The sequence below is a fragment of the Peromyscus maniculatus genome, chromosome 9 (assembly GCF_049852395.1).
Source record: "Peromyscus maniculatus bairdii isolate BWxNUB_F1_BW_parent chromosome 9, HU_Pman_BW_mat_3.1, whole genome shotgun sequence".
NCBI lineage: Eukaryota > Metazoa > Chordata > Mammalia > Rodentia > Cricetidae > Peromyscus > Peromyscus maniculatus.
In genome coordinates, this window is record NC_134860.1 from 81,015,199 (window position 1) to 81,039,918 (window position 24,720).

Here is a 24,720-nt window from a genome sequence, read left to right on the forward strand (position 1 = left end):
ATATAATAAATAAAGTGAGGGAATTCCAGGCTATAGAGAGTTCATTGGCTGAATCACCTTATTTGGAACTCTGAGATATGTTACCATTCTTCATTTTCTGGATTTATTTTTAAAGAGAAATATAGGATTTCGAGGACTAGTCAATTTTTCAATGAAGTGAGCACTTAGCTTCTCCCATACTAACTTTTCAAGTGCCTATAATTTTTACTAAGTCAAAGGTCATTGTTCCACCCACATAGTTTTGTCAGCTAACCATTTTACAGGTATGGCTGCTGTTAGTTTGAAAGACTAACAGGTGTTGTCCCATGCCTATATATTACCTGAATGGTCTGTAACAGTTCTTGACAATACTATCCAATATTTTTCTCAGAAGTATTCTTTTTTTATGGTTTGTTTCTGAGATTAGAGGAATGTTAATCTATGTTTTCCATTGCTGCAACAAATCATGTCCCCATAAATTTGTGGTTATATTAGCCACATATGGCTTTAATTTCCGTATCTGACCTTCTGGCTTTATACACTACGCCCATATTGCACTTTGTTTTACCTGAGATATAGATCCAATCAACAGAAGCTGAATGTTTAGCACCTAATGAAGTTAATATGGATACCAAGATTCTGGTGAAATTTTGGTACATCTGTAACTGTATCTACCAAACCCTCAATTTTAGTGCCATTTATTTCAATTTTTAGCTTTGGGTTCTTATCATTTATAGCAGTTTGCTAAAGTACTAATTTTCTGATCTCTCTTGAACTTTTTGTTTTATCTACTAAAGCTGATCTATCCTTGATCACATCCAGAGAAGTGCTGTTTTTAACAATAGGCATTAATTATTTTATTTGCTGTGTGGATGAGATTCTTCAATGCTGACAGGGAACAATTGAACCTAATCTAATTTTGGGGTCTTTAGGAGGCCCCTAAGTTGATTCCTGATGGCAAAGGATTACATTACCTGTCTTTTATTGATCTGAATTTATTAGCCAGATGCAGGCTTTTGTCACACCTTCTGCATAATCCAGAAGGCTGGGGTTTTCTGTTTGTATTATTGTTAGACAAAACATTGTTTCTAGGAATGCCTTGCCTACAATCTCTTTTCAAATGACCTTGTTTACCAAAATTAAAACATCTGACACTTTGATCTTTCTTAAAATTTTTAGAAATTACTTTTCCTATCAAAGTAGCATCATAAGTGTGAGATCCAATATCAGTTGTATTTTTAATCTCTTCATCTATTAGTGATGATCTAGCCCTTAAACAACAAAATGCACAAATCAGGGGAGATTAATTATAAACTCAATGATTTTCAGAGAGGCAGAGAAAGCACCTAGCTGCTTCTTCCTCTGGTGTCATTTCAGAATGACAGCTTTTTCCTGTATTATCTCACTCAATAAACTCATCCCACTGGATGTCTTCCCCTTCTATTTCCTATGCATTTCTTTCTCAGTCCTTCTGACTTCCACCCACTTTCTATGCCTTTTTCTGTCAACTGGTTGTTTGCTCTGCCTTTTGACCTATGGTGTATTTCATTTTATCCTATTTAGAATATTCAAGCAGGAAACTCTTGGATTATAGGTGTGTGCTACATCTGAGCCACACCACAGCTAGAAGAAGGTTCCTCTTCTTCTAGTGTGATCAAGTAGCCTGCAAAAAAAAGTGCACTACCATACCAAGCACTTGAGTTCCTTCTACATTTAGCTTAGATCTTGCAATAAGTTATTTTCAGATTATGGAAAAAACCCTAGAACCAGAGGAGTTACTCTTGTCATTATTTCAAAGGTAATTTCAGGCAATAAAATAGTTTTAAAAATATATATTTACTTAAAAATTCCCTTAAACTTTAAAATTTTGTCACTCTTTTATTTTATTATTGTAGAAAGATGGAGGTTGGTCATTAGAGCGTATCAAGACCTAGCTTATATTGTTTCTGTTAGTAACAAAACATTAAAGAGAGTATTTTTGAAATTATTTTATTTTTGAAATTATGATATAATTATGTACTCTCCCTTTACTCTCTATCAACATTCCCATATACCCCTCATTGTCTCTTTCAGATTTTATGGATCCTTTTCTTTTATTAATTGTTAATTCATGTATGTATAGCCTAATCAGTTTTTATAATTTTACTTGTAAGAATGTTTTCCTAGGATCATTTTGTATTGGATAATCTATTGGTGTGCTCTTCCTGGTTATGATGACTATTTCTCCAACTCTCAGTTTTCTTTAGATGATTACTGTTTTTTTTTTTTTTTTTTTTTTTTTTTTTTTTTTTTTTTTTTTTTTGTGTGTGTGTGTGTGTGTGTGTGAATGTGTGTGTAGCATTTAGGGCTCCTGATAATTCCTCTGTCCACTTTGGCATGTTTATATCTGTAATCCTTGTTTATTTGATACGTAGGCAGTCATGATGGTGAGACAATATGGGTGTAGTAAATTTAAAAATTCAAATGCAAGAAAAGGTAATCTATCTTTTTAAGAGAAATAATGATACTTGCATATTGATTTATCTATCAAATATGTTGAAAAAAAACAAACAAACACAGAACTAGTATTACCTATAATCATCTCAAATTAGAAAAAACTGAAACACCGAACACAACCTGGTTAATGGATTTATTTTTAGAATGTAGGATATATAATACAACAATAAACTTTATAAAGAAAATGTCAAGCCCAAGAAAGTCCCAGATACTGCAGTTTGTATGACTTTACATATAAATTTTCCATAACACACAAATCTGTGTAAACTAGAATAATTACTGTGGTTCATGGTGTATCACAGAAAGATGATAGATTGGAATATTTAATTTATTATGTATAATTTTTCAGATACAGAACTTTTATTCTTATACTATGTTATACTATCCTTCAATACTAGACAGTCCCTGTGGACAAATGAAAAGTCAGTGACTGTATACTCTAAGTACTTTTCAAATTATATGAAATAAGTAACTATAAAACTTTATTTTTTTATTTTATAATTTAATTTAATTTTACATATAAGCCACGGATTCCCTTGTCCTTCCCCCAACCTTCCCCCAGCCTACCCCCTATTCCCATCTCTTCCAGGCCAAAGACTCCCATGGGGATTGAGTTCAACCTGGTAGATCAGTCCAGACAGGTCCAGTCCCCTCGCAGGCTGAGCAAAGTGTCCCTGCATAAGTCCCAGGTTCCAAACATGCAGCTCATGCACTAAGGACAGGTCCTGGTCCCACTGCCTGGATGCCTCCCAAACACTTCAAGCTAATCAACTGTCTCACTTATCCAATGACTGACAGAAGCAGATGCAGAGATCCAAGGCCAGGTGGAGCTCCAGGAGTCCAGTTGGCGAGAAAGAGGAGGGTTTATATGAGTGAGAATTGTTGAGACAATGATTGGAAAAAGCACAGGGACAAATAGCCAAATGAACGGAAACACATGAACTATGAACCAATAGCTGAGGAGCCCCCAACTGGATCAGGCCCTCTGGATAAGTAAAACTTTTAAATGTTTCTCACATATCTGTGTTTCATCTTGTAAGAATTTTTTGTTTAGTTCATACATACCTCGTCCTCATTTTTTAAATGGATTACTTGTTTTCTTGATTGTCAGTTGTTCATTTTTTGCTTTGCTTTCTTGTTATTTCTCTATTTTTTTGATACTAACCTTATACCAGATGTATAAATAGTGTAGATATTTTTCCTAATTTTTTAATTGTGTCTTTGCTGAACGAAGTACTTTGTTGTGCAGAAGTTTCTTAGCTTCATGAGGTTCATCTTGTGAATTATTGGTCTTATTGTCTATATTTGGTTTACAAATTTTATAATTAAATCCTCTTAATGAATGCTTTCTTTAATGAGTTTGAAATATCCTTTCCTATCTGTTTTATTTTTGCTTGAATTCTATTTTCTCAGGTAATAAAATGCCTCTACCTGCTTTCTACTTGCCTCTGTTGGCTTGGGATACCTTTTCTATCCTTTGAACTTAAAGTTAACATCTGTCTTTGATGATGAGGTGTGTTTCTTAGATGTAGCCAAAAGATAGATTGTTTTCTTTTTTTAATTAATTTTTAAAATTTGTTTTACATACCAACCACTGTTTATCTTCCATTCTCTCCTCCCTTTCCCTCCCTGCACCTCCCTTTGTTCCCCCCTTCTACTCCTCTTTCATCTCCATTCAGAAAGGCAGAGGCTTCCCATAGGAGTCAACAAAGACTGGCTTATCAAGTTGAGGTATGACCAAGCTCCCCCATCCTGTATCAAGGCTGAGTGAGGCATCTCACCACAGGGAATAGGTTCTAAAATGTGAGCTCATGCACCAGGGACAGGTCCTGGTTTCATTGCTAGGGGCCCCACAAACAGACCAAGCTATACAACTGTCACCCACATGCAGATGGGATAGACTATTTTCTAATCTGTTAGTCTATGTCTTTTTACTGTGTAATTGTGAGCATTATTTTTTAATCAATGTTTATTTTTGTTATTTTGATGTGGTATTGTTCCACCCTACTTTTATTAAATCTCTGGAAGTATTTATTCCTTGTGCCTTCTTGAGTTAAGTCAATGAATTTTGTTTTTATTTATTTTTTTTTCCATTTGTAATTTTCCTTCCACCATTTCCCCAGTCCTAGATTGGTGGACAGGAATTGCTCAAAGCTGTTTTTATTGTGGAATGTTTTTCTTTCTCCACTGACTGTTATTGATAATTTTGTTGGGTATAGTAGTCTGAGTTGAAATGTGTTTTCATTCAAGAGAACACCCATTCATGCCCTTCTGGTTATCAGCGTCTCCATTGAAGAGTAAGGTGTTAATAATATGGGCTTGCTTATATATGTGCCTTGTTCTTTTTCCCTTGCAGCATTTAGTATCCTTTCTTTTTCTATACATTTAAGGTTTTAATTATAATGTATCACGGAGTGTTTCTCTTCTGGTCCTCTCAATTTGGTGTTCTGTGGTCTCTGAACAGTGTGTGAGTCAACTATGGTATCATTGTGGTCTCTGGTAGAGAGTAGTTCCAGTTCAAGCCAAGTGTACCTATTGTGAATTCCTGGTAAAGAGTGATTGTTTGAGTCTGTGGGGAATCACATCACAGAGGAACAGAAATGGGCTAGAGAGAATGGCTGAAAGATTGACAGGGAAGAACCAGAGAAACATTAGTTCAGTTCATTTTGTTGATGTTGCCTTTTAAAGCACAGAAATAGTTTGTTGTTGTTGTTGTTGTTGTTTTGTGTGTGTGTGTGTGTGTGTGTGTGTGTGTGTGTGTGTGTGTGTGTGTTTCTCTGTCCAGGCATGTGCTTATGTGTGTTTTGCTTGCAGATCTATTCATCTAGCACATGTGTGCTATACCAGAAGAGTGCATTGGATATCCTGGACATGGAGTTATAGATGGTTTTGAGATATGTTGTGGTTGTTGTAAATTGCACCCTGGTCCTCAGAAAGACAACTTTTTTTTTTTAACTGACAGTCTTTCCAATCCCAAGTAATGTTTTTTAAAATGATTAAAACCCAAAGTTTACTCAAAGAGGACAATTTTATTATAATTTAAAATCAAAATCCAAGGCTAATAAAGTTGTCTTCTCAGAAGGTTCAAAAGGAGAAGAATGGAGATACAAAGAAAAAAAAAAGAATCCATGCTCTTTGAAAGAAGTCAGCAAGGAGCACAGCCACACAGTAGAGAGAGAAGTTTTGAAAACAACTAAAAAGCCTACTCAGATTCCTGTCAGGATCAAAAAAGGGTACACAAAGAGTCACCAACCAGAAAACTTGCATGACACTGACCTTGGCCTTCTGCATGTTTAGTAGTTGTGTGGCATGGTCTTCTTGTGGGACTCCTGACAAGGGGAGCAGTGGAGAAGTAGAGGGGCACTGTCTCTGACTCTGTTGCCTGTTCTTGGAACCCTTTCCTCCTGCTGGGTTGCTTTGTCCAGGCTTTATAGGAGCCTAGTTGTGGTGCAACTTGATAGATCATAGCTGGTTGAAATGAATGAAAGGCATGTACTTTTTTGAAGGGAAGGGAAAGTGAGTGGATAGGGTGGAGGCTGTGGGGAGGGATTGGGAGGAGAAGGGGGGGTTGTGATTGGGCTGGGAAAAATTAATTAATAGATTAATTGGTTAAAAAAATGAGTCCAGAAAAATAAAATCATGTTACTTCTTTGGCTGATATATTTTAGTATTGTATATCAGGAGGCTAAGGCCTAAACCAGTCATAAAAATTTCTTTCTTTCTTACATTTACATTAATTATCAATTGTGATGTAATTTGGGGTTATGTTAAAAAGTTTTGGGTTATAATATAATTATTTATTATTTATGCTCTAGATTGCTATACAGTTTGATCCAGTGAAACATTTTAAATGATGTTTTGCTCCTTGAATTGACTTGTCATGCTTGTTAAAATGGAACACCCCATGTGTCTAGTTGTAATTGACCACTGTTCTAGTTGACAAAGCTTTATGTCTTTGCTCATGTAGAAAATTGCTGACTTAATGACAGAAATTTTACAGTATATTTTGAAACTGAGATATCAGTCCTCCAATTTTTATATTTGTATTTTTGTGTGTTTTACTCTTCTGTATCGCATACATTTTTATAGAAACTTTAAGTTTAACACATTCATTTCTGTAAGAAATAAACAGATGAATAGAATAAATGTTGAATGAGCAAATCTATCTAGGTAAAATTTGTGATTATAAAAACATTAATTCATCTAAATCAATATATATAGAACTCATTTCATTTCCTCAGATAAATTTCAGTTATTTTCATTATTATTTTGTGATTTTCAGAGAAAAAGTTCTATGTAACTTTATATGAATGGATTTTTAGTGTCTTGTGATTGATGGAGAACAAAAATTAACACTAAATTCATTTTGAAATTTCATTGGTAGTGAATAAATGTAATGAATGTTGTGCATTGCCTTCTATCATGTTATACTGCTGAAGTTTTAATTGATTTTAATATTTTGACATATTCCTTATGATTGTCAATAAATTACGTCACAGTATATAGAAACAGAGTTTGTTTCCTCCTTTTCATTACTTATAGATCTTACTCTTGTTCTTGAATTAATATTCTACTAAAAATTCCCATGATACTATATATCCATGTTTGGTGTCCATTTAATCTTTCAATATTAAGTATGATGCCAATTGTGGATTACATACACATGCTGTTTATAAAGCTGAGTCTGTTCCTATCAGTTCACAGGTTCATCAATATGTCTTTTATATTATTAATGTTCTTTGGATTTTGTAACACTTTTCTTTGTCTATTAATATAGTCAATTTTTGATATCTGAATACTAACTGTAACTTGCACTACAAAAAGAATTTCACTTTTTTATTATGTGTATTTGCTTTAAATTGTTATAGGAGTGAGATTTCCAGCATTCTTTTAAATATTAATATCTCCTTCTCTTACTCTGATTTCACTTTAAGAGAAAAATAATTTACTTCAAATTCTTCTTTAAATTGTTCATTAATTTCAATGTTAAAAATCTTTGGATGTCAATAAATTGAAGGTTATTAAAGTAATATATATTACATTTTATAACCACATGAAATTAAATAAAACAAAACAGAAGTAAATTAGTATAATTCATGACTATGCAGATATTAAAAATATTTTGTTAAATAACCAGTACTTCAATGAAGAAGTCACAAAGGAAATTACAAGACATTTTAACATGAAGAAAAATGAAGTAAAAGTCTGCAAGTCATGGGATTTAACAGCCACAACATCCACTGAGCAAACTGCAGCTGGACATCTCTATATTCAAAAAGAGAAAAGTTTTGAAATTAGGCATAAATTAGAGAGTTCTACCCTGCCCTGTCTTGGAGTTTTCTTGGGCAAGTATAAAACTTTGTTTGGGATCCCTGGATACACCAGAACTTTTTAAAGTTTCATTTTTTTTCCTTGCTGAAATCACAGCCTCAGGCAGCAAATTCTGTTGCAGTTCAGGTCATGGTATAGAACAGAACTCTTTCCACCTATCTGATCCTTGTTATCTACTCTAGGTCAAATCGAATATCTCCCTCACTTGTTGGGTAGATAGTTTGTTCACGATTAAAATTAAAACAATAGAGTACATTTCTTTTCATAAAGTTAAAACTTTGTTTTTTTTAAATGCAAATTTAATTATAAAAGAAATTACACACCAAAAATAACCAGACCCCAAATTTATGCAGTTCAATGAAGTAACTTCTATACAATCCTAACAGGTATTCCAGAGAGAAGCTGTGGGCTTTCACATTAAATTTTATTCTTTCAGTATCAAATATATTTTAACCACTTATCAACCACTCAAAACAAATGTTCCATGACAAAAACGGTACTAGAAAAATAGTTAGCTTTATATTCTATTCCATTACTCGTGCCCATTACCTGAATCAGTCCTTCCTCATCCTGATAGTCTTTCCTGTTTTCGCTTTTCTTTAACCACATCTACATTTGTTTATACACACACACACACACACACACACACACACACACGATATATATATACATATATGGCTAGAATCCATATATGAGAGAAAAAGTGATTTTTTTTCTTTCTGTAGCTGAGACATCACTTAATATTATACAATTTAAGTTTATCCATTTAGCCTTTCCTGGAGCTCACTTGGTAGCCCAGGCTGGCCTCGAACTCACAGAGATCCGCCTGGCTCTGCCTCCCGAGTGCTGGGATTAAAGGCGTGCGCCACCAACGCCCGGCTTACCTTCACATTTTTAATTTTTTTCAGAATTGAGTAGTATTCCATTACATATGGATTATTTATCTCGCTATCTACCAAAAAAACAAATTTTCATTATTTTTTAATCTGTTGAAATGCAACTCAGGTTCTATAAGAAATAATGAAGCTATACACCTGCAGATGCAGATATATCTTTGGGTTTGGTGTTCTTGGGGGGTATATGTCAAAGAGTGAACTAGCTGAGTCATATGATACTTCTATTTTTATTTGCTGAGAAACCTGCAAAGTGATTTCTACAATTAGTAGCAGTACTAATTTGTATTCAGACCATAAGTGAATATGGCTCCTTTTCCCTCACATCTTTCTTTGCATTTCTTGTCAGATATGTGGATAGCAGCCATTCTGGCTTGGGTAAAGAGTTGTGTCCCAAAGTAGTTTTATTTTTCATTTCCCTGATTACCAGGGATATTTAACATTTTTAAGAATAGCTAATAGCCATATGCATTTTTAATATTGTCTATTCAATTAATTGGTCCATTTGTTGATTGGCAGTCTTACTTCCCTGATATTTAATTTCTTCAATTCTTTGTAAATTCTGGCTTTTAAACCCTTGTCTGAAGTGTAGCTGGTAGAGATTTTCTCCTATTCTTTAGGATGACTGCAAAATCTGTTAACTGTTTGCTTTGCCATAGAAAACCTTTTATTGTCATGCAGTTGGGTCTGTTTTTATTTGTGGATACTTCCTGTGCTGTTGGTGGTCTAATCTTGCTTACCTCAATATTTGCATGATCTTCCCTGTGTTTTCTTCTAAAAGTTTAAGTTCTTTTGCATTTGAATTAAGACATTTGGCCCATTTTGAATTGAACTGTACAAAGTGAGAGACAAAACTAATTACATTCTTCTGTAGGTAGAAATATAGTTTACCAGAACCAGATTGTATTTAGGCTATCCTTTTCTTTTTTCCCCCAAATATAATTTTGCCTTCTTGGTCAAAAATCAAGTGGGCAGAGCTTTGCTGTTTTGTTTGTGCATCCTCTTTTCTATTCCATTGATCTTCCTGCCCACATTTGTTCTAGTTGAAAGGGCTCTGGTCAGCTTGAGCATTGCAAGCATGGCTCTGGCAGGCCTTGCCATTCTTTCCCTTTCCCCCTGCCCTGCTAAAAACCATTGGATCACTGTTCACTTCCTCCTCCTGAGGCTGTCTACCAAAGTCCAGCAACCAAAAGCCCCCTTTCCTTCACCTAATTAACATGCCCGTATAAAATCAAACACCCCATCCTAACACGAGGTTTTCCCCTTTACTTTTTTTTTTTTTTTTTTTTGGTTTTTCGAGACAGGGTTTCTCTGTGTAGCTTTGTGCCTTTCCTGGGACTCACTTGGTAGTCCAGGCTGGCCTCGAACTCACAGAGATCTGCCTGCCTCTGCCTCCCGAGTGCTGGGATTAAAGGCCTGCGCCACCACCGCCCGGCTCCCCTTTACTTTTATAAACCACTATTTGCCCTGGTGCCACATCTGCCTCCCCGACTCCATCCAGAGGCAGTCTTTTTTTGCTCTGGGACAAATACCCTTGCCTCCTTCCCTTCCCCTTGTTCTCTGTCTCCTTTTCTACCGTATCCTAGCCCATTCTAAGACAGACCTCCCCTTTTCTTTTCTTAAAAATTACACTTGCCAGGTCTTTTACTGCTGTTTTTCTGCCTGAGTCACCTTAAAGTATCTCTCTGTTAAAACAGGTGTTTGGGTGTGGTTTGTACCGACCCTGGGGTCCAGGAAAGAGCCTCTGCTGTGTGGGGTGTCTCCTTCACTAATGATAGACTGTCTTCATCAAAGAAACCTTATGGTATATTTTGAGGTTGTACATTGTAATACTTCCCACGTTGTTCTTTCTCCTTTGGCTATGTTTGGTCATTAGTTTTCTATATAAATTCATATTTTTTTCCAAAATAGTGATATATGGCATGAGGATTTTGACAAATATTGCATTGTTACTACATATAAAGTTTGGTAGTATATACATTAGTACAAATATTAATTTTGTCTATCATGGAATACAGATATTTTCCCATATAGTGTGTTCTGTGATTTCCTTTGTCAATATGATGAAATATTTATTGGAGAAATCTTTCACTTTGGTAAGATTACTCTTGAATACTTCATTTTGAGAGAAGATATTATCAGTGGAATATTTTTGCTAATTTCTTTTCCAGGAAATAAACTATTTCTAAAATAAAATTAAAATTATTTGCTTTCCCTTATTAAACATGTTTTGGAACACAGTATCATAGACATAATAAGAAGAGGTAATTAAAATGTTCATCTTATGGTCACCAGGAAAAGGAGACCACGGTGGGAGGGAGTAGGGAAAGGGAGGAAGAGGAGTCAGCTAGAGGTAGGATAGAGACAGGCTAGAGGGATGATGTGAGAATGAGGTGGGGAGATCAGGAGACATGCAATGGGACAATCAGGTCAAATCTACCCGAGTAGGCATTGCAACAGAAAGTAGCTGCTCTATTTTGGGCATACAGATTTGTTAAAGTATTTCATAATTAGACAAATAGCAGATTAGAACAATCTAACTGAGGGCCTAGAAAAATGACTCACCTTTTATGAGCACTTAATGCTCTTACAGAGGACCCAACTTTGTTCCCAGACACCCAAGTTAGGATGGTCACTACACATAATGCTCTAGGGGAATCCAATGCCTATGGCCTCTGTGGACAATTGCACTCAAGGGTACATCCCCACCCAGTGATATACACATGTACACACAGCTAAAAATAAAACAAACATTTTTAAAGAATCCAATCTAAATCTTGTGTATATCATCTCTTAATAACAATCTATTGGCCATTTCATGAAAAACAAAAATGGCTCAGTATAAACCACTTTCTACCAAATGGTTTGTGCATCAGCTCTGGCTTATCAGATATGCAGGTCATTTCCTCCCACTGGAACATTGAACATGGAGGCATCTGATAACTCTACTCCCTCCAATATAGTGAATTCAGACATCTGGCTTTCTGTACTCTTTCCTTGATTAGCTTCTTTCTAAACTTTGTTCACAAGCCTGTCAAACACTGTGGGACTTGAGGGTGATTGACATCATGATTGACCTGTTTCCTTAGTCCAGCTTTCAATAGAGAACATTCACCTAGGATAAAATATTCTTACATATCAAACCTCCTTTGTGTAACAGCCCCGACCCTTACACCCCCTCCCTGTTCATTATCTTCTCCTTTAAACAAACACCAGCATGCTTTGTAATGGCCCTCCAATCTTAGTTATTCCATATTGCTCTTCCTTTGATACTATCAGTTGCCATCGATTTATCATATACTTACCATATGTCTCCTTCAGGAAAAAATAACAATAAAATACTGAATTCAAATCTATAGCATTTTTATCATTGAATCACATTGAACATAATATTTTCTCTTGGTTAGTCTTTAATGTATCATAAAGATCAATCTATCAATTGGACTCTAATCCAAAATTTTGAATAATATTAGGAAATAGGTTTTGAAATTACAACCAGAAGAGTAAGGATATGGCTCCTGTGACATAAACATCAATTATATGTCCAAATGAAAGCTAGATCATTTAAAGTGTAGGAGATACATCATGTACTATTCACAGGTCATACATCTGAGCTAGTAATGCTCAATAGTTAGTCACAGAGACTGTTCAATTTTTATGTATGGTTTCGTTTTTTGTTTTTTAAGCACAGGGTCTTAGGATATGGCACAGAACAGCCTTGGGCTTGTGATCTTCCTTTATCAAACTCATAAGAGCTAGGTTTTGGAGTAGCAATACCACACCAGACACAAAACCTGATTTTCTAGAGGATAAATTATTTTCTAAATATCTTGGTTCGAAGACACAGTAAATTCCTTTGCACTTCTGTGAGCAAGGATATATAGAATGTCCCTCCAACAGCCCCATTCATCACAGACATTTTGATAATCTGAACTATAAATTCCGAGTGGTAATGCTGCTTACTCTGCAGCCCCAAACAGCTAGAAAACCCTGTCTTGCTTTAAAAACTACTCAAAGTTGCCAACATTTTCGGTCACTTAGAGGATAAATGTGAACACTATAAATGCTTTGCTTTCAAAAATCCCAGCAATGTCATTTTCTATATTTCATCTTTTTAGTAGTATAGTGTGGATTGGATAAAAGTGTGTTCACTCTGGAGGAAATAGATAACCTTTCTTAGGCAAATAAGCAATAAGAAAACTAATCAACTTGTCAAGGGTTTAAGTTTTCATTGGAATAGGTCTAGCATTATTATATCTTTTTACACCAAATAGGAACTAATTATATGAATATATATATATATAATCTTATATTTAAAATAATTAGAGTAATAATTTGTGTAATCTCTGTATGAATTACTTTGAGTTTTCAATAACCCCAGGTGAACTTTTAGTCCAGGTAATAAAGTATTCTGCAGTCATGAAGATAGCAGGTTGTGATGTGCCCTGTTCCTTGGACTAAAGGTTAGAATATATTGTGTCCAAATAATTGGAAACTTATTCTTAAGACAGTTTGATCTCAAGCAATGAACTAACATTGCAAAACTGCATTTGTAGATGACTGATCTTAAACTAATACAGTGCCATTTTGAAATACAACTCATCCCTTAAGCTGAAGAATGTCTACCTGATTTAAAATCAATATTCTTAAATGTGACAGTTCTTCAATATAACATTAGTTGGTATAATCCTTTAAGTTATGGGTTTGGGAGTAATTTTTCTTTTATTTTAATATGGATGAGGAGTCCAAATCTTTCCATATGAATACTCTTAAACTAGCATTGCCTATACTGTTGTGGGAATATGGTATGTGTGTCAGTTTGGCTCAATTTATTTATTATAATAAAAAATGCTAAGAGAAAATATGCATGTTATGAACGATAAGCATGATTAAATATTCAATAAATAAATCTAAAATATTATCATTATTATCTGATTCAATGAACTTATTTGAACCAAAAGATGATGGGCACATTTAAAATATACATATTTTAATTTGAATACGTCTCTAGTAATGATTCAAATAAGTCAGTGTAGTTTCAGGTATATGGTATGAACGGCTGTTCTGGAGGATTAGCAAGTGGCCAGATTTTCTGTTTTCTTTTTTTTTTTAGGAAATCTTACCTACAGATAATTTTCTTTCTGTCTACATCATATTTTGTCTGAGAACATAAATTTTCATGCTACCATCTTAAAATATTCTCTTCTAATACGAAAATACACATGTGTATTTCAAATCAAGAGGGTTTGATTTTCATAGTCAGCTACAAATCACTGTGGTTTCAGAAATATGTACAAACTTTGGCTACTCATTGCTACCATGCTGCAAGCCGCAATAATATGAAGTGGGATTCCAGCTGATTATGACAAAGCTAATACCTGGAAGAAGCCAAGGGCCTTCCAGAGGTCAAACTGAGGGTTAAGGAGTCTTGGTGATATTTGGCTTTTGATTATTAGCTGTTCCCCTCTATGAATTTCTCCTGTGCTATTTAGCTTTTCCATCATATATTTGGCACCATTTCCCCTCTATTAAAGGAATAATTAGATAATCTTCTGTGCGGTAATGAAGCCAGGATCCCTAATTTCAGGCCTTTCTGTTATTATCATCATTAGCAGCATCCAGCCAGGACCATTCCTGGACAGAACCATCCCTGGACAGGACCATCCCTGGGTTGATAGAAGTATCTTATCAGAGATATTTCTGTACTCTCTAAGAACAGACTTAAGCATTCATTTGTTTGAGAAGGCCTGGTGGATATGCTAGTTAAGCTTAACTTTCTCCCTTTCCAAAGTCATATTTCTAGCTTTAGACTATTAACTACCTTTAACTATTAACTCAGAACAAAAGGGTTTCTACTTACAGGTACATCAAACTGACTCAGGCTGCCCAGCCACAGAGTACACTTCCCAACCCTGCCAGAAAAACAGTAGTGAAGATAGCTTGGACAGATAAGGGGCCAAAGGAAAATAAGGCAGTTTTATTTTCACTTGTCATTGATAGACTTCTAAGACTTTAACTAACCACTTCTAAGGATATAGTTGAGCACATAAAATCTCTTTTGCTCAGAGATTAACCATATTTAGCCCTCAGTTGATTCTATTCCCCATTAGTCACTTCCCTCTGGGTTGCTCATGATGGCTGACAATTACTGTTCTGTTGTGTAGATCTTATTGCCCCTCCTTTTGACCCTGAGGGAATTCAAGCCTAGTGACTTTGCTTTAATCAGAGGCTTGTTATTACATAGGTATTTAACTGTAAACCTAGAGAGTTGGGAGAATGATGGAGAAGATAAAAGAGAATGGAAGAACTAGATGGGTAAGAACTGGAGAGGAATTTTGAAATGAGATGGGATAGAAGAGAGTACTGGAGGAATGAGATGGAAGATGAGGAAGAACTTGATGGGGAAGAACAAGATGAGAAAGGGGATGGGAGAGGAGCTAAGATGGGAAAGAACTAGATGAATGTGAACCTAGATGGGGCAAAACTAAGATGAGAGAATTAAAATAGAACTCAGAGAGGACAGCAGATAAATGTAGAGAGAAATCAGGCACGAAAGGAGCTAGGCATGAGAGTAGAATAGAAGCTGTGTAGAGAGAGAATTGACTCAATAGAATGAAGTGTATGGACTAAAGAGTTTCATGTACATAGATTCATTTAATACCGCCAAAAATTAAATTATCATCTGGTTGTAGTGTTGTGCCCAAGTTGTAAGACCCCCAAGCAAGACCACCACCGAGCCAATAGCCAATGCAAAACACAAAGGGGTTTATTTATAACAAGTAAGCTTGGGCTTGGTCAGCATCCAACATCTGACACAGTGGGTGGAGGAGGACGGGCTGAGCACTCACTGGAAGGCATTTATATAGGAAAGGTTTACCTGTAGCTTGGGATTGGACAAGGGCCTAGGGTAGTTCTTTGAAGTTACTGACTGAACTATAAGGATGAGGTTACTGATGGCTACCAGGATTCAGGGTAACTACAGAGACATAGTTTTTTCACTCCCTATGTCCTGCTTTGCTGAACCCAGGATAGATACATTCAGATTTATTATTACAGTCCTATTCTCCCATAAGTTCAATTTCTGGTCAGCTGAGTCCATTACTCCCCATATCTTGTTTTACCAAATCCAGGCTATATACATTTATTGTTTCAGCCGTATCTTCCTATGAATTCAACTTCTGGTCAGTTCTAAAACTGCTGGTTAGCAAATACCTTTAGAGGAGGGGCAGGGAGCATCTCTCGAGATGGCTACTGATTTTTCCCTTTCAGTAGATTCTTCCTGGACCCTGGGAGAGAACTATCATGGGACAGAATCTCCCATAGTCCCTGTTACTACCAAAACTAAATTTAAAGTGTACTAGTTTTAAGCCAGAAAAGGCTCTTTCTGTGCCAGCCCTATGACCTAAGTTCAGTCCCCAGAATCCATAAGAACCAAGGAAAGAATTCACTCGCAAGAGTTATCCTGAATCCACACAAAGTGTCACAGCACAGGGGTACGTACCCTCTCATGCATACACTCATACCAACATGCCCATGTGCACATAATTACATGAGAGTAGTCGTCAGATTGAATTTAACTTGATCCATGTAAAACAGGAAGGTTTGACAAATAAACATATGTTCACTTCATTTCAATTGGTTATGTTGGTTTTCTTTAATATCTACAAAGTTCAAAGGCCATCTTTACTTTTCAGAAGACAATGAAACTCATTACAGTTTTCAGGAATTTGGGCAAACATATTTTGTTTCACATAATACATTTTCCCACTTGTATTCATCAATCCCTTTGGAACATTAATATAAATAAGTTGATGAGTCTCTAGAGTAATTACAATTAGGGCTTAACAGGGGTTTAATTAACAACAAAGAAAACATATATTAATAACTGGGTGTTTTGATAAATAGCTTACCAAAATTAATTATCTAAATTATTATGTTAATATTACATATATATTGAGCATAGTTTCAAAATGAGTGGAAAATATTAGTCTAAAGGCTAAACTAAGACTTAGGAATCAATAAAATTAAAGGGAAATTACTTTGAGTAAAATTACACTCATAGTATTAAAATATTGTGTACATATATTTCTGTAAATTATGTTTATCTTTTTGTATAATCTGATATATCACTTTGTTTTAACAGCTGTATCATCAAAGACACAGTTGTGATATAAAACATCAAATGAAATTTGAGATATCAAACACACAGTCAGTGACTGGTTGAAAGGAAGATTTATTAATTTCTTGAAGAAGCTAGGTGATTAAGAATACCACAATTTCTTGTGTTATTAAATAAAAATGAAAATTAATATGAAAGAACAGCTGAGAAAGACTTCTTGGCCTGCCTTATTTAATTAGAAAATACTTAATGTGTTTCTACTTTATTTGTGTGTTTGGTGCTAGAAATACACACTGAATAAAATAGATAACTACTCTGTTGTGGAGTTTACTACAAAGCTATTTCTTTGACTTTCCTAATTAAACTCTGTTTATTCCTTAGTGCTTTTTTCTATTGTATCTTCCCTTACTAGTCACTTTAAGTATTGACCTCACTGCATTTTCTAATCTTACTAGCTAAAATGTGTGATATAAATGTATGTCCTCCTAGTATTTGATGACTATGAATTTTGCATTGTGGAAACTCTCCTGTGTTAACTGAAATTGTATCAGTCATTATTGTTTTAGCTTTTAAATACAATTGTAGCATAGCTTTTCCTTTTCATTCTAGCTACTTGTCTCTTAAATGGTTATGCTCTGCTTTTCTGTATTTGTATTGTTTCCAGCCTTTTGTGGGTGCACATGATGCAAAATTTGCAAATAAAGAGAAAATTCAAGAGAAGAGAATAAGCCACATCAAAAAGTCAATTTTGTTGTTTAGTGAGCTTTTATATACATACTTAAAATAAAAATAAATACTACTTCTTTTGCTGATGAAATAGAGTCTTCATATGTACCTTTCCCAGTATGAAGAGGATGGGCACAGCAAACTCTATGTGCTTTTTAACCTAAAGGAAGAATATCTTTTGAGGAAAAAGCAGGCAGAGAAGCAGACAGAATTGATCACATGCATTATTGGCTGAGGATGGGGTGTTATAAAAGATAGCTTAAATTCTAAAGGCAGAAACAGATATTTTAATATGCAAGTTGTTAAAGTTCAGAAGACATTTTTATTGGCTATTTCCCTGCACAATTTGAAATATCACAAAAATAACTCTTAATATGTTTAATTATCATCTATGCTTCTTGTATTAAACCTTTGAATATCTGCACTTTTATCTTTTTATTAAATGTACAGAATTAGGAAGGAGTATGTGTCATTTTCCAAACCTAATAAATTGATGTCTTCCTAAATTCTCTACCCTGATGATCTACAACAACACAGAAATAACAATAACAATAATTCATGTCCATCTATGCTGATGATCACTGCTTATGTCAAAGTTGTCATTCACTTCTATACCAGTGGTCATTATTGTTCCCAATATTATGGCCTTTATTATGTCTCTTTCTCTTTCTTTCTTTTTTCCTTTTATTTTATTTTACAATACCATTCAGTTCTACATAACAGCCACAGATTCCCTTGTTCTCCCCCTTCCTGCCCCCCTCGCCTTCCCCCAGACCACCCTCATTCCCACCTCCTCCAGGGCAAAGCCTCCCCTGAGGACTGAGATCAACCTGGTAGACTCAGACCAGGCAGGTCCAGTCCCCTCCTCCCAGATTGAGCCAAGCGTCCCTGCATAAGTCCCAGGTTTCAAACAGCTAACTCATGCACTGAGCCCAGGACCTGGTACCACTGCCAAGATGCCTCCCAAACAGATCAAGCCAATCAACTGTCTCACCCATTCACAGGGCCTAATCCAGTTTGGGGTCCCTCAGCCTTTGGTTCATAGTTCATGTGTTTCCATTCATTTGGCTATTTGTCCCTGTGCTTTATCCAACCTTGGTTTCAACAATTCTCGCTCATATAAACTCTCCTCTTTCTCGCTAATTAGACTCCCGGTGCTCCACCAGGGGCCTAGCCGTGGATCTCTGCATCCAGATTTCTCAGTCCTTGGATGGGGTTTCTGGTAAAACTATAAGAGTGTTTGGCCATCCTATCACCAGAGTAGGTCAGTTCAGGCTGTCTCTCGACCATTGCCAGCAGTCTTTTGTGGGGGTATCTTTGTTGATTTCTGTGGGCCTCTCTAGCACTTTGTTTCTTCCTTTTCTCATGTGGTCTTCATTTACCATGGTCTCCTATTCCTTGTTCTCCCTCTCTGTTCTTGATCCAGGTGGGATCTCCTGCTCTCTTTCCCTTGACCCTTGCCCTTCATTACTCCCACTCTTGTCCAGGCTGTTCATGTAGATCCCAGCCATTTCTCCATCATTGGGCGATCCCCGTGTCTTTTTGGGGTTCTGTTTTCCAGGTAGCCTCCCTGGTGATGTGAGTAACAGTCCAGTCATCCTTGTTCCGCATCTAGTGTCCTCCTATGAGTGAGTACATACCATATTTGTCTTTCTAAGTCTGTGTTACCTCACTCAGGATGATTTTTTCTAGATCCATCCATTTGCCTGCAAACCTCATGATGTCATTGTTTTTCTCTGCTGAGTAGTATTCCATTGTGTATATGTGCCACAATTTATTTATCCATTCTTCAGTTGAAGGGAATTTTGGTTATTACAAACAATGCTGATATGAACATAGCTGAGCAAGTGCTCTGGTGGTATGATTGAGCATTTCTTGGGTATATGCCCAAGAGTGGTATAGCTGGATCTTGGGGGAGATTGATTCCCAATTTTCTAAGAAAGCGCCATATTGATTTCCAAAGTGGTTGTACAAGCTTGCATTCCCACCACCAGTGGAGGAGAGTTCCCCTAATTCCACATCCTCTCCAGCATAAAGTGTCTTCAGTGTTTTTGATCTTAGTCATTCTGACAGGCATAAGGTGGTATCTCAGAGTTGTTTTGATTTACATTTCCCTGATGATTAGAGATGCTGAGCAATTCCTTAAGTGTCTTTCAGCCCTTTGAGTTTCCTCTCTTGAGAATTCTCTGTTTAGTTCTATAGCCCATATCTTAATTGGACTGTTGGTCATTTTGATGTCTAATTTCTTGAGTTCCTTATATATTCTGGATATCAGTCCTCTGTCAGATGTGGGGTTGGTGAAGATCTTTTCCATTTCTGTACGCTGTCGATGGCCTTGTTGACCTTATCCTTTGCTCTACAAAAGCTTCTCAGTTTCAAGAGGTCTCATTGATTGATTGTTCTCTCAGTGTCTGTGCTACTGGTGTTATATTTAGGAAGTGATCTCCTATGCCAATGAGTTCAAGACTACTTCCTACTTTCTCTTCTAGCAGGTTCAGAGTAGCTGGATTTATGTTGAGGTCCTTGATCCACTTGGACTTAAGTTTTGTGAATGGTGACAGATATGGATCTATTTGTAGTCTTCTACACGTTGATATCCAGTTATGCCAGCACCATTTGTTGAAGATGCTTTCTTTTTTCCATTGTACACTTTTGACTTCTTTGTCAAAAATTATATGTTCAGAGGTGTGTGGGTTAATGTCAGGGTCTTCAATTCGATTCCATTGGTCCACATGTCAGTTTTTATGCCAATACCAAGCTGTTTTTATTACTGTAGCTCTATAGTAGAGCTTGAAGTCAGGGATTGTGATGCCTCCAGAGATTGTTTTATTGTACAGGATTCTTTTGGCTATCCTGGGTTTTTTGTTTTTCCATATGAAGTTGAGTATTATTCTTTCTAGGTCTGTGAAGAATTGTGTTGGTATTTTGATGGGGATTGCATTGAATCTGTAGATTGCTTTTGGTAAAATTGCCATTTTTACTATGTTGGTCCTGCCTATACATGAGCATGGGAGATCTTTCCATTTTCTGACATCTTGTTTAATTTTTTTTTCAGGGACTTAAAGTTTTTATAATATATGTCCTTCAGTTGCTTGGTTAGTGTTACCCCAAGATATTTTCTGTCATTTGTGGCTATTGTAAAGGGTGATGTATCTCTGATTTCCTTCTCAGCTTCTTTGTCCATTGTATATAAGAGGGCTACTGAGTTTTTTGAGTTGATCTTGTATCCTGCTATGTTGCTGAAGGTGTTTATAAGCTTTATCAATTCCTGGGTGGAATCTTTGGGGTCACTCAAGTATACTATCATGTCATCTGCAAATAGGGAAAGCTTGACTTCTTCCTTTCCAATTTGTATCCCCTTAATCTCCTTATGTTGTCTTATTGCTCTAGCTAGAACTTCAATTACTATATTGAATAAGTATGGGGAGAGTGGACAGCCTTGCCTCGTTCTTGATTTTAGTGGAATTGTTTTGAGTTTCTCTCCAGTTAATTTGATGTTGGCTGTTGGCTTGCTATAAATTGCCTTTATTATGTTTAGGTATGTTCCCTGTATTCTTGATTGCTCCAAGACTTTTATCATGAAGGGGTATTGGATTTTGTCAAATGCCTATTCTGCATCTAGTGAGATGATCATGTGGTTTTTTTCTTTGAGTTTGTTTATATGGTGTATAACATTGATGGACTTTCGTATGTTGAACCACCCTTGCATCCCTGGGATGAAGCCTACCTGATCATGGTGGATAATTGTTTTGATGTGTTCTTGGAGTCTGTTTGCCAGTAGTTTATTGAGTATTTTTGCATCAATGTTCATGAGGAAGATCGGTCTGCAGTTCTCTTTCTTTGTTGTATCCTTGTTTGGTTTAGGAATCAGGGTAATTGCAGCCTCATAGAAGGAGTTTGTTAATGTTCCTTCTGTTTCTATTATGTGGAAAAATTTAGAGAGTATTGGTATTAACTCTTCTTTGAAGATCTGGTAGAATATCTGTGATGAAATTGTCTGGTCCTGAGCTTTTTTTTTTGGTTGGGAGACTTTTAATGACTGTTTCTATTTCCTCAGGGGTTATTGGACTGTTTAAATAGTTTATCTGGTCTTGATTTAACTTAGGTATGTGGTACATATCCAGAAAATTTTCCATTTCTTTTAAGTTTTCCAGGTTTGTGGAGTAGAGGTTTTTGAAATATGACCTGATAATTCTCTGGATTTCCTCAATGTCTGTTGTTATGTCTCCCTTTTCATTTCTGATTTTGTTGATTTGGATTCTCTCTCTCTGGCTTTTGGTTAGTTTGGATAAGCCTTGTCTATTTTGTTGATTTTCTCAAAGAACCAACTCTTTGTTTCATAAATTTTTTTGTATTTGTTCTCTTAGTTTCTATTTTATTAATTTCACCTCTCACTTTGATAATTTCCTGGTGTCTATTCTTCCTGGGAGACTTTGCTTCTTCTTGTTCTAGAGCTTTCAGGTGTGCTGTTAAGTCACTAGTGTGAGATTTCTCCAACTTCTTTATGTGGGCATTTAGTGCTATGAATTTCCCTTTTAGCACTGTTTTCATAGTGTCCCATAAGTTTGGGTATGTGGTGTCTTCATTTTCATTGATCTCTAGGAAGTCTTTAATTTCTTTCTTTATTTCTTCTTTAACCCATTGGTGATTCAGTTGAGCATTATTCAGTTTCCATGAGATTGTAGGTTTTCTGCAGTTTTTGTTGTTGTTGAAATCTAACTTTAAACCATGGTGATAGAAAACAGGAGGTTATTCCAATTGTTTTGTATCTGTTGAGATTTGCTTTGTGGCCAAGTATGTGGTCGATTTTAGAGAAAGTTCCATGGGGTGCTAAAAAGAAGGTATATTCTTTTTTGTTAGGATGGAATGTTCTGTAGTTATCTCTTAGGTCCAATTGTGTCATGACATCAGTTAAGTCCTTTATTTCTCTGTTAAGTTTCGATTTGGGAGATCTGTCCAATGGTGAAAGTGGGGTGTTGAGATCTCCCACTATTAATGAGTGGGGTTTTATATGTGTTTTAAGCTTTAGTAATATTTCTTTTACATATGTGGGTGCCCTTGTGTTTGGGGCATAAATGTTCAGAATTGAAACTTCATCTTGGTGGATCTTTCCTGTGATGAGTATGTAATGCCCTTCTTGATCTCTTTTGATTGATTTTAGTTTGAAGTCTATTTTGTTGGATATCAGGATGGCTACCCCTGCTTGTTTCTTAAGACCATTTGATTGGGAAGTCTTTTCCCAGCCTTTTATTCTTAGGTAGTGTCTGTCTTTGAATTTGAGATGTGTTTCTTGTATGCAGCAGAAAGATGGGTCCTGCTTTCGTATCCATTCTGTAAGCCTATGTCTTTTTATAGGTGAATTAAGTCTGTTGATATTAAGGGATATTAACTACCAGTGATTGTTCATCCCTGTTATTTTTGGTGGTAGTGTGTGTGTACTTCTCTTCTTTAGGGTTTACTGCTGTGGCTTTATCTATTGCCTGTGTTTTCGAGGGTGTATCTTACTTCCTTCTGTTGGAATTTTCCTTCTAGTGCTTTCTGTAGGGCAGGATTTGTGGATAAGTATTGTTTAAATCGGGCTTTGTCTTGGATTATCTTGTTCATTCTGTCTATGATGATTGAAAGTTTTGTTGGGTATATTAGTCTGGGCTGACATCCATGGTCTCTTAGTGTCTGCATTACATCTGTCCAGGTCCTTCTGGCTTTCAAAGTCTCCATTGAGAAATCGGGTGATATTCTGATGGGTTTGCCTTTATAGGTCACTTGCCTTTTTCCTTTGCTGCACTTAATATTCTTTCTTTATTCTGTATGTTTAGTTGTTTAATTATTATGTGGTGAGGGGACTTTTTTTTGGGGGGTCTAGTCTGTTTGGTGTTCTATAGGCTTTTTGTATCTTCATAGGCATTTCCTTCTTTAAGTTGGGAAAGTTTTCTTCTAATGATTTTGTTGAATATATTTTCTGTGCCTTTGAGTTGGTATTCTTCACCTTCTTCTATCCCTATAATTTGTAGGTTTGGTCTTTTCATGGTGTCCCAAATTTCTTGGACATTTTGGTTCATGACTTTGTTGGCTTTAGTGTTTTCTTTGACTGATGAATCTTTCTTATACTGTATCTTCAATGCCAGAGATCCTCTCTTCCATCTCTTGCATTCTGTTGATTATACTTGCATGTGAAGTTCCTGATCTTTTACTCAGATTTTCTATTTCCAGCATTCCCTCTGTTTGTGTCTTCTTCATTTTTTCTATTTCCCTTTTCAGGTCTTGGACAGTTTCCTTTATTTGTTTCATTGCCTTTTCATGATTTTTTTCAGTACTTTATTTTTTTCTTCCAGGGCTTTATTGTTTTCTTCCAGGACTTTATTGTTTTCTTGCAGGACTTTATTGTTTTCTTCTAATTTGTTTGCCCTTTCCTCTAGTTGTTTATAGAGTTCTTCCCATTTTTTTGTCTTTTCCTCTACACAAGCCTCTACCTTCTTCATGATGTTATTCATAAGGCTGTTTTCTTCTGCTTCTTCCAATTTTTGATGTTCAGGTCTAGATGTTGGAGGCGGGCTAGGTTCTGGTGATGCTGTATTGCTCTTAATTGTTGTATGTACTTCTGCCTTGAAGTCTGCCCATCTCCTTGTGGTTCATTCTTGGTCTTATGAGCACACTTGGTTCAGACAGAGCTGACAGGTTCAGGAAGACTCTCTCTCTTGTCCAGATGGGACCTCTCTTGTCCAAATTGGAACTCCGGGGCAGGATGGAAGCTCTTATCTAGAAGGAAAGTCCAGGGCAGGATGGGAGCTTTTGTCCAGACAGGAAGTCCAGGCCAGGTTGGGCGCTCTTGTCCAGAAGGGAAGTCCAGGGCAGAATGGGAGCTCTTGTCCAGAAGAGAAGTCCAGGGCAGGATGGGAGCCCTCTCTGGTTCAGAAGGGAAGTCCAGGGCAGGATGGGAGCTGGGGTCCGGTCTCTAAGTCCCAGGAAGTAGCTGGGGTCTCTGGCAGATGGGCGTGCGGGCAGGGTGTGGAGATTGCAGGGGCTGCCAGGGGTCTTAGAGAAGGGGATCCTTCTCTGTGGGGCTAGAAGGGGACCTGCCCGGTGGCCAGAACCCGGGGCCAAGTTGCGCAGGTCTTCCCCAGAGTGGCTGGTGCCCAGGGATGGGGTCCGAGCTGGGCATGGATACTCACCTCTGGT